This window comes from Python bivittatus, unplaced genomic scaffold (genome assembly GCF_059951505.1).
Source record: "Python bivittatus isolate LINGU-HERP-01145 unplaced genomic scaffold, Pbiv_v1 ctg000020_np1212, whole genome shotgun sequence".
Lineage (NCBI taxonomy): Eukaryota > Metazoa > Chordata > Lepidosauria > Squamata > Pythonidae > Python > Python bivittatus.
This window is the reverse complement of record NW_028277030.1, coordinates 52229918-52242874: the sequence shown is the minus strand read 5'-3', so window position 1 is coordinate 52242874 and position 12957 is coordinate 52229918. Positions and strand designations below refer to the sequence as shown.

Sequence of the window (12957 nt, the reverse complement as noted above, 5' to 3'; positions counted from 1 at the left end):
CAAACCAAGAAACAGACTCCAGAGAAGTCTAAAATTACTTTTATTAAGATGGACTATTGTAACAGAATCTTGCAAGTCTGATTGTGCTCCTTCCCGCCCACCTTACATTCTGTGAAATTACAGAGCTGTCTGCCTGAGTTGTTTCCTCCTCCCCTCAGATTGTTTTGGGCTTGAGTTGTGTTTTTCGCCTTATCACTCTGGGAACGGATCTGGCTTATCTCCATCAAGGGCATCTTTACTCTCTACAATAACAAACGTGGGTGTGATGCCTATCAGTTTGGAAGTGAAACAGGACCATTAAGGTCACACTACATACTTGGGACCATCCTAGGTAGATAGAAATATAGTTTTTTGTTTTGTTTTGTTTTGTTTTTTTACAGTTAAAACATGAGGATTGACAAAAAGAATTACAAGCTTCAAGAATGTTGTGCAGGCAACATTTTCAGTTCTAAGGATGGTCCGCAGTGCTGGAGAGCAAGTCTCTCCACCACTCCCAAAGTGGCCCTGCCTCAATGCAGCTGAGATGACCATATAAGGATAAATTACCCACCCCCTTGCCTCATAAGGCCATATAAGGATAAATTACCTCCCCAAATGTTTCCCCTCTCCCCAGTTTAGCAGTTGCAGCAGCTTCCTCTTTTCCTTCTCTTCTTGTTTTGCCAATGCCCAGGGACCCTGAATCCACAGAAGCCAGAGTATCAGATTTTCTGGCCCCTGACCTGAATAAGGCCCTTGTGGTGACTCAGTCTTGTAGAAGTCAGCAAATGTATTAACTTAATCTATGTCTAAGAGACACAGAATGTGACAAAGTCAAGCAATATTTTTCCAGAAGAAATATGCAGGTCAAGAGGAGATGGGGAATTTAGGCCATTCAGTTTAAACTAACTTTCTCCCATCTGGATTAGAAGTCTCATAATTCAAATAACAGATAGTTCATCGATGTGTGGAAACTAGGAACTCTGGTATATTTTAACTGTGTCATATCTAGCCAGAAACCACTGTTTGAAGATGGCTTATTCAGAGAAACAATACTGTAGTTAAAATGAAGCACAGTTTGACTTGTTTCAGACAAAGTAAAATGCTGCATTTAAGTCCCCTTTTCTTGGCTGTATTGGAGGAGAAAATAAAAGTGAATGCCTGCTTCTGTGTCACCTTCTCTTAGCACTAAATTACCAGAATGCATCTCTTGTCACTTCAGAAAACAAGCTACAACGTGTTCCTATATCCAAATGAGAATCATTTGTGAAGATAAAAGCAAGAAAAAATGGTTGCATTCCTGCATTGCCCTCTCTCACATTTTTAAATCAACATATTCCCTGTAGTAGGTGACTCATCATGGGCTATTATGGATAACTAATGAGTCATTTTATCTGGTCCATCTGAACAACAAGCTGACCTCAAAATCAGTTTTTTCTTCTCTACCTTCTCCATTTTTTGTGATTGTTGAGACCTGTCTTTAACATATCCCAGAAGCTTCTCTTACCTTCATGAAGGATTTAACAATTTACAAGGGCTGATTAAAATTTTGTCAGATACCCAGTCCCAGGCAACAATGAACTGTGTACTGTGGCTTAATTATTTCCACCATTAGTTTTAAAACTGGCTTTCTCCAGCTTCTTATTTCTGAAAAGATGAAAGGTGCCTGGAAATCTTCCATTGCACTTAATAAGGTATTGATTATGAAACCTCCTCATTTATGCAAGCCAGTAATCCGTTCTTTTAGCATATGTCTCCAAAACAAATAGATCGGTCTCATTTTCACATTTTATTAAGGGATTTTTTTAAAAAAAAGTGATCTCTTTCATTTAGATTTTTTTTTTTTTTTTAGAAGAAGAAAAACTCACACATGGACCGAAACAAAACAAACAAAGCCAGGGCCCAAGTCAGTATCTCCTGCATCATTGTAGCAACATTCATTACCCAAAACGCAGGTCACCACAAAAGATAGTGGATGAAAAGAAGCGAGAATCATTATACAATTAGACTATTTTTCATAGGCTGCAAAAGCAGTAATTGAAATGCCCATCCTGCATTTGGTTTATGAGACATTCATCTTCTCTGTTTTGCTGGTTGATTGGAATGTATTCAGGTTTGCATCTATATATGAATATGCTTGTTGCTGCTCTTTATCTTCTGTACCTTGTCTTCTCAGAAAATCACATATACGAGAAAAACTCTCTGCTTATATACAAGTATTGACTTTAGGATAAATCAGCATAATTTTCCTTTCCAGCTATTGCTCAGAAGTTCAGGTCATTGCAAAAGGGAGCTTAAGGGATCTTTTCAAGGTAGCTCAAAAGAAGACCCAGTGGGGAACCATTTCTCTGGAGTAGAGCTCTCAGATCTAGTCAGAAAAACTCATTTCTGCATCTCTTTGCTGCCATTGAGGCCTTGTCTGAATTTTTTGGTAGCCCAGATCTGGTCGCTCAAGAACAGGAAGACCCATATTCAAACTCTGTTCAAATGACACTAAACTCCACTGGTGAGCTTGGATAATTTGGTATCTCAAAACTACTTCATGGGGTGGTGGAGGATTTGAGGATAAAATGGCAGAAACCATGAAGGAGAACCATAAATGTTGCCTTGAGTCCTGGAGGAAAGATGAGAGAGATGCAGTATTTAATAAATAAAGGAATAAAATATCTCTAACAAATCAGACTGCATGGTATTCTAAGGAAATAGCTTAGCAACTACTTTATCCTTTCCCCCCTTCACCCTCTTAAAATAAATATTGGATATTCAATTCAGTTGTGGACCTTAGCTGAAGAAGGTGTGTGTGCGTGTGTGTGTGTGCAATGTTTTTTTTCTTTGCAGTAACTCTAATTTATATTGGCTTTCCCCATTACTTCTTTCTTTGATAGGGTTACATTTTACAGTGTTATATTCTGGTATTTTGAATTTTGGATATGTTGCCCTGAACCAGAACAGAGGCAAATGGCTAAGCCCTTCCTTGGGTCCCAAGCTAGCTTTCATCCTGTCATTTTTTTTTTTTTTTTAAATTGAAGGGGGCCAAAGAAGAAGTAGATGCTTTGCAGCCTTTTGGTATGACTTTATAATTACAGACAGTGCTCTAAAGAAATATTTTCTTCATATAGTTATATGGGTATGATTTAAAAAAAAAATGAGAGAGGGACAACTTTTCAGGGGAAAAATGGAGCTTGCCCTAAAACATGATAATTTAAGGTTCTTCTTCTTGTTGTTCTGCAATTGTTCCTCTTTAAAATTGCCAGTTGATTTGTTTTACATGAACCAAAACTTGATAAATTCTTCCTTCACCTTCCAGTTGGGTAGCAGAATTTTGCCTTTTAAACTGTTTTACTCATTAATCATACCTGAATATCTAATTAGCTTATGAAAAATGATGACCTGCAGGAGACGTTTTCATTGTGTCAGCTCTTCAGAGCGGCTAGAAAAAATCAGGGATATTAAGATGAAGAAAAAGAGAGGGAGGAAGAAGAGGAAAAATGGGCTGAATTCTTGGAATTCAGCATGTGTTACAATATAATGTATTAATAGATTTTCTCCCCTGCCTGCCCCCCACTCCTGAAAAGGAGAACCATAGTAATGTTATACTTTTCTAATGGATAAAAAAAAAATTAACACATTTCAGAAAAATAGATAAAAGTTAAGGTATAGGAACATATACTGTTTATGTTTAGGGGACCCTTTTGTTTGGATAGGAGACCCTAATGGGTCCTGAAATGCATCCTTACAGATCATTCTTGCCTATTCTTAATATTAATTGTATAGATCTTGATGCTTGCACTAGGGATTGTTATGTTTCTATGTATTTTGGAGAGGAAGGAAACTTCCTTATTACAGTGCCCTCCCATCACCCAAATCACTGTAACTATTGAAATACTTTAGTGTGGAAAAGGCTATACTACAGCTTTAATTTCGAATTATTCCTGGGTAATACAAACCTATAAAAGCCAAGGTGATGCTGCCCCTGAAGAACTGTCCTAAGATAGAGACAGCTGTCTGCATGTTGTCAACAATCTGGAAAGAGGGAACAATTTCTGAATTAAGCTGGGGTTTTGTATGGATAACAATAGTATCTACAGATTTTTGCACTAGGTCTGCCCATGACCTTGATAGCAATTATAGGCCAAGCAAACCGCATTGATTGGTTTTGCTTCCATCAAAATATAGCAAAACTGAACAGGGAGAATGAAACCCTAAACGTATTTACAAGGAAGTAGGTGGCATCTTGTTCTCCACTAGGGCTAAAGAAATGCCTTCAGGAAGCTGACAAACTAGCTGCTGGCTGGTTTCTACTCAGTTTTAATTTACTGTTCCAAACCAGGAAGTCCTATTTAGGTCCCATCATGGCAAACAACAATTGATCAACAATTTCTCTTCTACAAATTTGTCAGCTGTATTTCTAAAGCTATTTAAAACTAGTGAGCAGCGGGTGAATTCCAAAAATCAGTTCTGGATTGTGTAAAGAAACATTTTGTCCTCAGCTACTGCATACTGTGTCATTTTATAAGCTTCCATCTCTATCATGTCCTTCCAAATTTTTAAAAAATGTACTAAAAAGCCTCTATCTTTTGCTCATAATAGGTGTTCCAACTTTCTGATAATTTTATTGCATTTTTCTGCACCCTGTTCTACCTCTAGGTAGACATTGCAATGTTGGAAATTTTATTTATTGTTTTAATTTTGGTTCTTGATGATTTTTATCATCAATGGGCCTTGTTCCAGAGCACTTGCATGTTGTTTGACATATCCATATCTTATGTTTTCTAGATCTCTTATCTGTCTAGACTCTTAACATTATGGATTAAGTCAGAGTTTTGTCTGGTGTAGATCATTTTACACATGCTTATGTTGAATATCATCTGCCTTGTTGTTACTCTGCTACCTAATTTGGAAACATTATTTTAAAACTCAGCCTTTCACCTTTGTGAATAATTTGTCCTCAGCCACGTACTTGGATTTACCTTCTTGTACCACTTAAGTGAGATAGAATTTACTAAACTGAGGCAATATCTCTTAGTAATTTAGTTGCTGGAGTAAATAATACTTCTTTCATGACCTATTGATAGGGCATCTGGTTGACTACTGTACAGGTAGTTCTTGACTTATGACCATTCATTTAATGAGTGTTTGAAGTTACAACAGTGCTGAAAAAAGCACTGGTTCTTACACTTACAACCATCACAGCATCCCCGCAGTCACGTGATCAAAATTCGGGCACTTGACAAGTGTATGTATTTATGACTGCTGCAGTGTCCTGGGGTCACATGATCACCATTCGTGACCTTCCCAGGGGGCTTCTGACAAGCAAAGTCAGTGAGGGAACCTGGATTCAATTAATGATGCCATTCCCTTAACAACTGCAAGGATTTGCTTAACAACCGTGGCAAAAAAGGTTGTAAAATCGGGCATGATTCTCTTAATGATCAAGGGTAGCAACCTGGATTTTGTAATTTTCTGTACATTCTGGGAAGAAAGGTGACATGGAAAGTTACATAAGGTTTGTCTAGCCACTTCTAAAATGGTTTAAATGGATTGTTTGCCGCTACATCTGATGCAGTGAATTGCACAGTTTAACTGTGTTGCTCTGTGATGAAGTAGTATCATTCCAGTTAGGACTTAGGAACATTTTTAGGCTGCTGATGGCAAAACTTTTGTAATTGTTAAAAAAACAGAAATTTCTGTCATCTCATTTCATAATCATAATGGTATCCCTTGATTCCTGAAACATAGTCGATTTCACTCTAAAAATAATGCATTACTCTGTCCTCCCCCCCACATCAAAATATAGTCCCTTCAGCCCACCAAAAGTCAGGAAAGAGGAAATATTTGCCACCGTTCCTTGACAAGAGGATGGTGCATAAACTCTCTGCCTGTTTCTTTTGAGTCTGTTCTACATAAATGGCATATTTCCCCATAGTAGCTTAGGGTTTCCCCCCCTCCCCTTCTCCACTGTTTCATTTTCAGTCTTAGTAGGAAAAAAATGTAATCAACACGACAAGACCACATAAAAAACACATCCAAGTTGATAAATCTTCATTAATTTAGATCTAATCCAAAGATACAGCAATTGCTTTGTGAGAAATTAATTTTGTTCCTAATACTTCCAAACGTAAGGGATATCAGCCTTTCCACTGTTACTATAGTAATCATATTTCTCCCCCCCCCCATCCTTCTAATAAATATTCTATCTTATAAGTTTGGCATTAATGTAAGTTGCTGAAATTCTGTAGGGAAAAGGAGCTTGTTTTTCATTCTGTGTTCTGCTGCAAAGGAAGGTGTATGAAGCTGAATGGCATCAATTATCAGATACTGGGATACACAGTATTCTCATCCTGATGCAATGGGGACTTACATGCACAACACTGTCATGTTAATGGGAACTATATGTGTAAATCTGCTATGGAGAACAGAGAGGGTCATAATGTAACACTAGCTTGATATGTCAATCTAAGCCACTTGTGGAATGCCACTGTAACCTGTTCTTTTCATGGTAGCTGCACTTTGACTTTTTTTTTTTTTGACAAATTCTTTTGAACAATTCATTTTATAAAACAGCTAATAAATAATACAGTAAGAACCACCATCCAAATCTTATCAAACCATCAGAACACTGGTTTGGGCTACTGCAATACATCATTATATAATTCCAATAGATCAGATCAGAGCTAGGATTTGTATCCTAACATTTTATTTTATTATTACATTTTTATGCTGCCCATCTCCCCCAGAGAAAATCAAGAAGCCACGTGTGTATAGGTCTACACATTTTACATTTGGCAGTTATCTTCCTGGGATTAATATTCAGTACACTTGAAATGAAAGATGGTGCCTAATGTTGCAAAGTAACTCCAATGAGCAGGTGCTTGTATCTTCCAGGCAACAAACGAATTCTGAAACCTTATTTCTGAAGTGAATTGTGTGGACAAGTCCTTTCTGCTCTGGAAAGCTTTTGAGCATTCTATGTTGTAGAAGTTGATGTGGTATTTTAGACTTATTAAGAAGATGCAATGTAAGCACTGTATTAATTTGGAATCTAATCTTTGGTGCTTTTTTATGTGAAATAACTCTATGTTTGTCTGTTGTCGGGAACACTGCCGTTAACAATAAAACAAACAAAAAACCCTATCTCATAAACATTGAGCTTTAGCAAGAAGCCAAATCAACAAAATTATTTTTTTTATCATTACTTTTTTCTTTTACCTGCCAGTAAATCACACAAGGAATGGGAGCCCTCTCTCTCCCTCCAAGGTAGTCCATACAAGAAGCACAACTATGAGTACTAACTCTACCTTTATTGTAAGGTTGCATTAACAGAATCTTGCAAGACTGAAATATTTCTCTCCTTCTTTCCTTTTACTCTCCAGAAAATGCAAGTTGTTGCCTGCTCACATTACTTACTTGTCTCCAATGGATCTTTAAACCAGAATATACGTTCTACTATTCTAACATTATCCACAAGTAAACAGGGTCACTGGGTGAGAATCCATATGGAGAATCCATATGGAGAAACATGGAAAAGAACTATTGTTTTGCTGCTCTGATCACCACTGAGTAGGCTCAAAGGTGAACATATACCAGTGCTTGAACATGTCTACTTTTGGTCATACCTGGAACTTCTCCTTAAACCAAGGATGAGAAAAATATATATTTCTATTTGAAAAAGTGAACACACATGTACACACAACGTTCTCTTTGTACTCTGTCTATCTCCATGTGACTCATTTGTGATAATAATCATTGCCCTTTCCTTTCCCCTGTCTAATTAACAATGTTCCCTTTGAGGTTGGTTCATGGTTATTGCACATTGTATTTTGAGAGAGAACAAACTCTCAGTTCATAAAACGAGATGTTTTCTTCTTCCACATTTATTTTTCACATTTTTCTTTAACTATTTCCTTGGATAACCTAATATTTGATTACTTTTGGCTTCCTATTATTATTAAGCAAGGACCTTCCTTAACCATTCACAGCGCTAAAGTCTCCTTAATAGAATTACATGTATCAATTTCAGCCCATAAAGATGGGTGCATTTCTTCATTTTACTACTCAAAACATGATTAATTAATTAATTTTATATACTCAGACTATTTTTTACCTATTATCCTGCTACTCATTGAGCTACTCTAATTATATCAAGGTGGAATTTATCCCAATCTTCTTTAAAAAATTGCTTAATTTAAATGCCACAGGGACATAAGCAAATGTTACAAATTTCTAGGTTACTCATTATGGTGTGTGCACATAGGAAAATTTAGCATTTATGCTGCATAGAATACAGGTTAATATAATAATCCACCTCAGCATGAAGAAAGTAGCCTAGGAAATCATAACTTAGTACTTTCATAAAGAAACATGGCTGTTTATTATTAACAGATAAGAGACAGAGAGAGAATGAATGAATGAACATTTAAATAAAATACAGCAAAATGTCAACTAGTCTGGGATTAGCAAACACATGTGAATGACATAAAACTGAATATTGTTTTCAAATAATCACCTGTAGACTTTTAAATCAAGGTAACTGGGGATTGAGAAGCAGTTTTGTATAATGGTTAAATGCACCAGACTATAATCCAGGAGGCTGTTCTAGTCCTGCCTTGGGCACAAAGCCAGTCCCTCTCTCTCAGCTCTAGGAGAAGGCAAGAGCAAACCCACTTCTGAAAATCTGCTGGGGCTTGTCCATGTAGTTGCCAGGAGTGAAGAATAAAGTCACTTGGACTGAGATGGGCAGCTATAGAAACTGCATAAATAGATAAATAAATAAATGACTCTAAAAAAGCCTCATTAAAAAAAGGGACGGGGGATGGGTTAAAACAAATATCAAGTCCTGTAAATGAGTTCAAGGGAACCATATTTAATATTTTCCTCTGGAAGCTACTATGTGGTACAGTGAAAACATACATAGGGAGGGAAATAAAAAGGCATACACACCAAATTGCTCAAAACAAAAGCAAGAAGACAATATGATATGCAAAATGTTTTAATATTTCATAAGCAGGTAGCAATTAGGAAGATTGTTAGCAGAGCTGTGTTTGAAATTAAAAATGTTTTCAATATCTCTACTTGCTCAACCATTAGATGCCAAGGGAATTAATTACATACTAAATGAAGAGATTTCAGAGAAATTGAATGAATTCTTTGAGGTTGTTTTTACTGAAGAAGATATAGAACAAAAGATAAGCTCACTTTGTTAGAGAGAAAGTCTAGGGAACTGAAGCAAATAGTGGTAACAAGACATGGAGTTATAGATTTTATTGATACTTGTTGACAAATAAATCACCAACATCCTATGATAACCCATCTGAAAGTTCTGGAAGACTCAGATGTGAAACAGCTGATTTTCTAATAGATACAGAGATATCCATAGATAGATATAGGTGCATATTAGGCAGGTAAGCTAAGATAGACCTCTATAAAAAAGGTCTGGGAAGAAGTCAAAGAAATGGCTACTTCCCAACTCCTGGTTCATATCTGAATAGTAACCAGGAATCAAGCCTGATTCGTAAGAGATTTTACCTTAACATAAATAATCACATACCTGACCCAAGAAATTTCTTTTATCAAACATGTCATTCAAAATGATATGACTATGGTGGTATTGAAAATAAAACTGCTTTTACCATAAATGTTACTAATCAAGTAGAAAAAGAAATGTTGAAATATATGTGCCATTATGTTGCACCCTATTGACTACTAGATAGCAGTGAGTTGTCTTAAATTACGTCACATAGTATGCGATGGGTATTAACTGTGGAGACTTAACTGAGCCCCTTCATTTTTCTTGAGACCAAAAGGAAAATGTAAAGTAGGGTGCCAGACATGGAACGCTTCTGCTTCAATAAGAAAGTCACTCAGTCTTCATGCTTCTTTCTTTTTGAAAACATCATTCTGCAACCATGCTGTGAATACCTTTGAAATAATACTGCAGTCATCTTTTGATAAGGATTGCATTCTGTATTGCTCTGCTCTGTGACTAAATTATATAAATACACAATTTAGATCAACCTTGACTTGTTCTTCAACCAGAGGTTCCCCTATGTTATTGCTTGAGGGAAAATCCTTTTCTTCTTTGTAAATGTAAAAGGAATAGTAAGCAAGCCCTGTTTCTCCATTTTGCCATTCTTTCAAACAAGGTTGGATTTTCAAAAAACGTGAACATCTCCTGCTACTTTATTTCATATAGGAGGAAAATCTTCAGGTAGAGCTCCACTCTCCATTACTTCATGGATATAGCCACATCATTTTCTTGCCAATTATAGGAGTTTATCTTAGCCTTCTCCCAGGATGTATTTCAACCTTTCAGTCTAGTCTACAGCCCTGGAATTCCCTGGTAGTCTCTTAGGCAAGTACTAACTAGGCTTCATCCTGCTTCGCTTCCAAGGCCAGAAAAGCCAGCTAGGTGCTGGCACTGCTGAGACACAATCACACAGCAAAGCTCAAATTGATTTTGAGAGCATTCAGATTAGATCCTGAAATGCTGGAGCTGACTAAAGAGTGCAAGGGCTGGCTTTTATCATTGGAAAATCATATGTATTTTGCTGAAGGAGATTTGCGGTAACCCTGAAACAACATATTCTCTTTAGCATCTATTGCAGCATAAAATCAGAGTGAAACATATAGCACAAAGGTATGTATTATATCAGGGATCATCATTTAAAAAGCAGAAACATAGAAAAGGGTAGGACTGCCATATTTGGCTAGAAACATCAAGATCGCCATTAGACACCTAACTCTCTGCTGCCATCTAGTGATTCTTCAGATGTCTGCAATCCTTAGATGTCTGCCTTAGAAGAGTATTTCCTCCTGATATACACAAGTGTTTTAAAATGAATTCAATCATTTTTTTTTTTTTTTACCAAACAGAAGTGGAAAAGGTGAACACAAAACAAAATTATTTGATTAGATGGCTGAATAAATTCACCATGACCCTAGGTTAGATACAGATTTAGTCATGCTTAAAACTGATTCCATGAATAAAATAGGACAAATGACATAGTATTGTATATACATTCCCATCACTCTGCTCACTTTTAGAATGAGCAATGTTATTATGCACAGTACAGGAAAGCTGTAAAAAAAGAAATTAAAGACATAACATTATAAAAAGACAATAAACATAGCTAAAAGTAATTTACACCAATACTAATCTATACCTTCCTATCCTTGCAATCTACTTTTATATCTGCCATGCCCAGACAGACAGAAACTTTATTTCAGACATTGACCAATAAAAATACATTCTGTAAAACAAACAAAACAGAATTATCCCCTAACATCACTAACTGTTAGCAACCATTTGTGGGCGAAGCAGCAAATGTAGCAGAATTTTGCTACTTTTAGAGAAATACATTTATCTTGGTTGTTTAACAGATAATGCAAATAAAAATGATCAGAGTGCCCTGGAAATTTAAATAAAAGGGGGGTAATTAACTGGTGGCGAATGTCCCTGTAGAATTGACAATATAAAAGAACATGTGGTTTCTGCAGCACCTGTGTCACAGGGGCAATATCGGGCTTCATATCGGATTATCCTATATTTCCCTTCCAAAACAGCTGTGGGGAGGACATTTAATCAGGCTAGAGATAAGGCTATCCTGAATTTGGGGACTGTAATATGATATAGATATGAAGCTGATTTGGGTGCTAAGATTTGGTTATTAGCAACTATACTGCAAGAAAATTCAGCAGTTTCTATCTGGCTTTCTATATCTAAGATTCTTTGCCTTAACACTGATCTGACTTGTTCTAATTCTAAGGTTAAAATGGCATCACTGGAGAAACCATAAAGACTGAGTTTCGTTCAGATGGCTAATTCCCAAGAGGATTTGAAGCTGTCTGCCAAGATTAGATGGGTCAGTCCACTGGGGTTGTGATGTAATTTTAACCAATAGGTAAAGATAGTTATTCAGAGATTGGGTTAGAATTTGCTGACTCCTGCTTCCTGTCGAAGTACAGCATTTGGAGCACAGTAGGTAACCTGGAAGATGTTTCTTAGAAGTTTTGTCTGTATTCCTTCTAAGGTAACCATACTGTTATAAGGTCCCAGTTGAGCCCCATATAGCAGTTGTGCCTATACACCAGTTTATACATTACCATTTGTTTACTACCATTCCCTTTTGAAGATCTGATCCACTCCATCCAACTGATTTGATATATTTGTTTGTCAATCTGTTCCTCATTCATTCTGTTTATATGACCCGACTACTGATGTATTTTTAGAATAATGCACATTTTTCCTTCAAATTATTTTTTTCCATTTCCTCCATTATCACTATTTACTGCAGAGTTATAGGATTTGTACTTCCAAACGCAAGTAACAGTCAATTTGAATCCAGCTGAGGTGAGGGCTGCATTCCATTTCTACATCACCAGTAACTAATACCAGATAAAACCCACACAAGAAACCATGAGGAATCCAAAGCTGAAGTCTTCCAGGTGCTCTTCGCAGTTCTATTGTTGACTGCATCTCATAGTAGTCCCCCCTTCCCCACAGGTTATTGCTTTGTCCCCATGGTCTCCATGAAATCTTTAGAAAAGATTTAACTTGATGCTATCATATGGGTGATGTGTCCTTCCAGCCATTTTTTCCAGCCATCCTTTCTTCAATATTTCATAAATCTATAAATTCTTCATCACTACTCTAAGTAAGAAAGGAAGAACAAGGGATGTATTGTCGAAGGCTTTCACGGCCGGCATACGATGGCTGGTGTGGGTCTTCCGGGCTGTGTGGCCATGTTCTGGAAGTTTTGTTTCCTAACGTTTCGACAGCACCTGTGACCGACATCTTCAGAGTGCAGGAGCACAGACAGGAGCAGTTCTCTCTGTGCCCAGGGTGATGGGGCCCTTTTTGTGGGTATTTATAGAGATCTGAGGGGGGGGAAGGGGGATTGGGTGTGTGTGTGGGGGGGTTGGGTTACTGAATGGCTGCTTGTTTTGGTGTCAGCATCTGTGTGTATCTTCCTGGGGATTAGG

At 37.0% G+C, this 12957-nt stretch overlaps 1 long non-coding RNA gene across 1 annotated transcript in view; it reads right to left on the bottom strand.

Moving 5' to 3' along the window:
* Positions 1-1729: 1729 nt before the first annotated feature.
* Positions 1730-12957, bottom strand: part of LOC112540961 (uncharacterized) — a 32253-nt gene continuing 21025 nt past the window's right edge. The window contains exons 2-3 of the long non-coding RNA XR_003084999.2: positions 3924-3999; positions 1730-2590 (exon numbers count right to left, since the gene is read on the bottom strand). This is a non-coding gene — a long non-coding RNA (uncharacterized LOC112540961). The remainder of the gene's footprint in view (positions 2591-3923; positions 4000-12957) is intronic.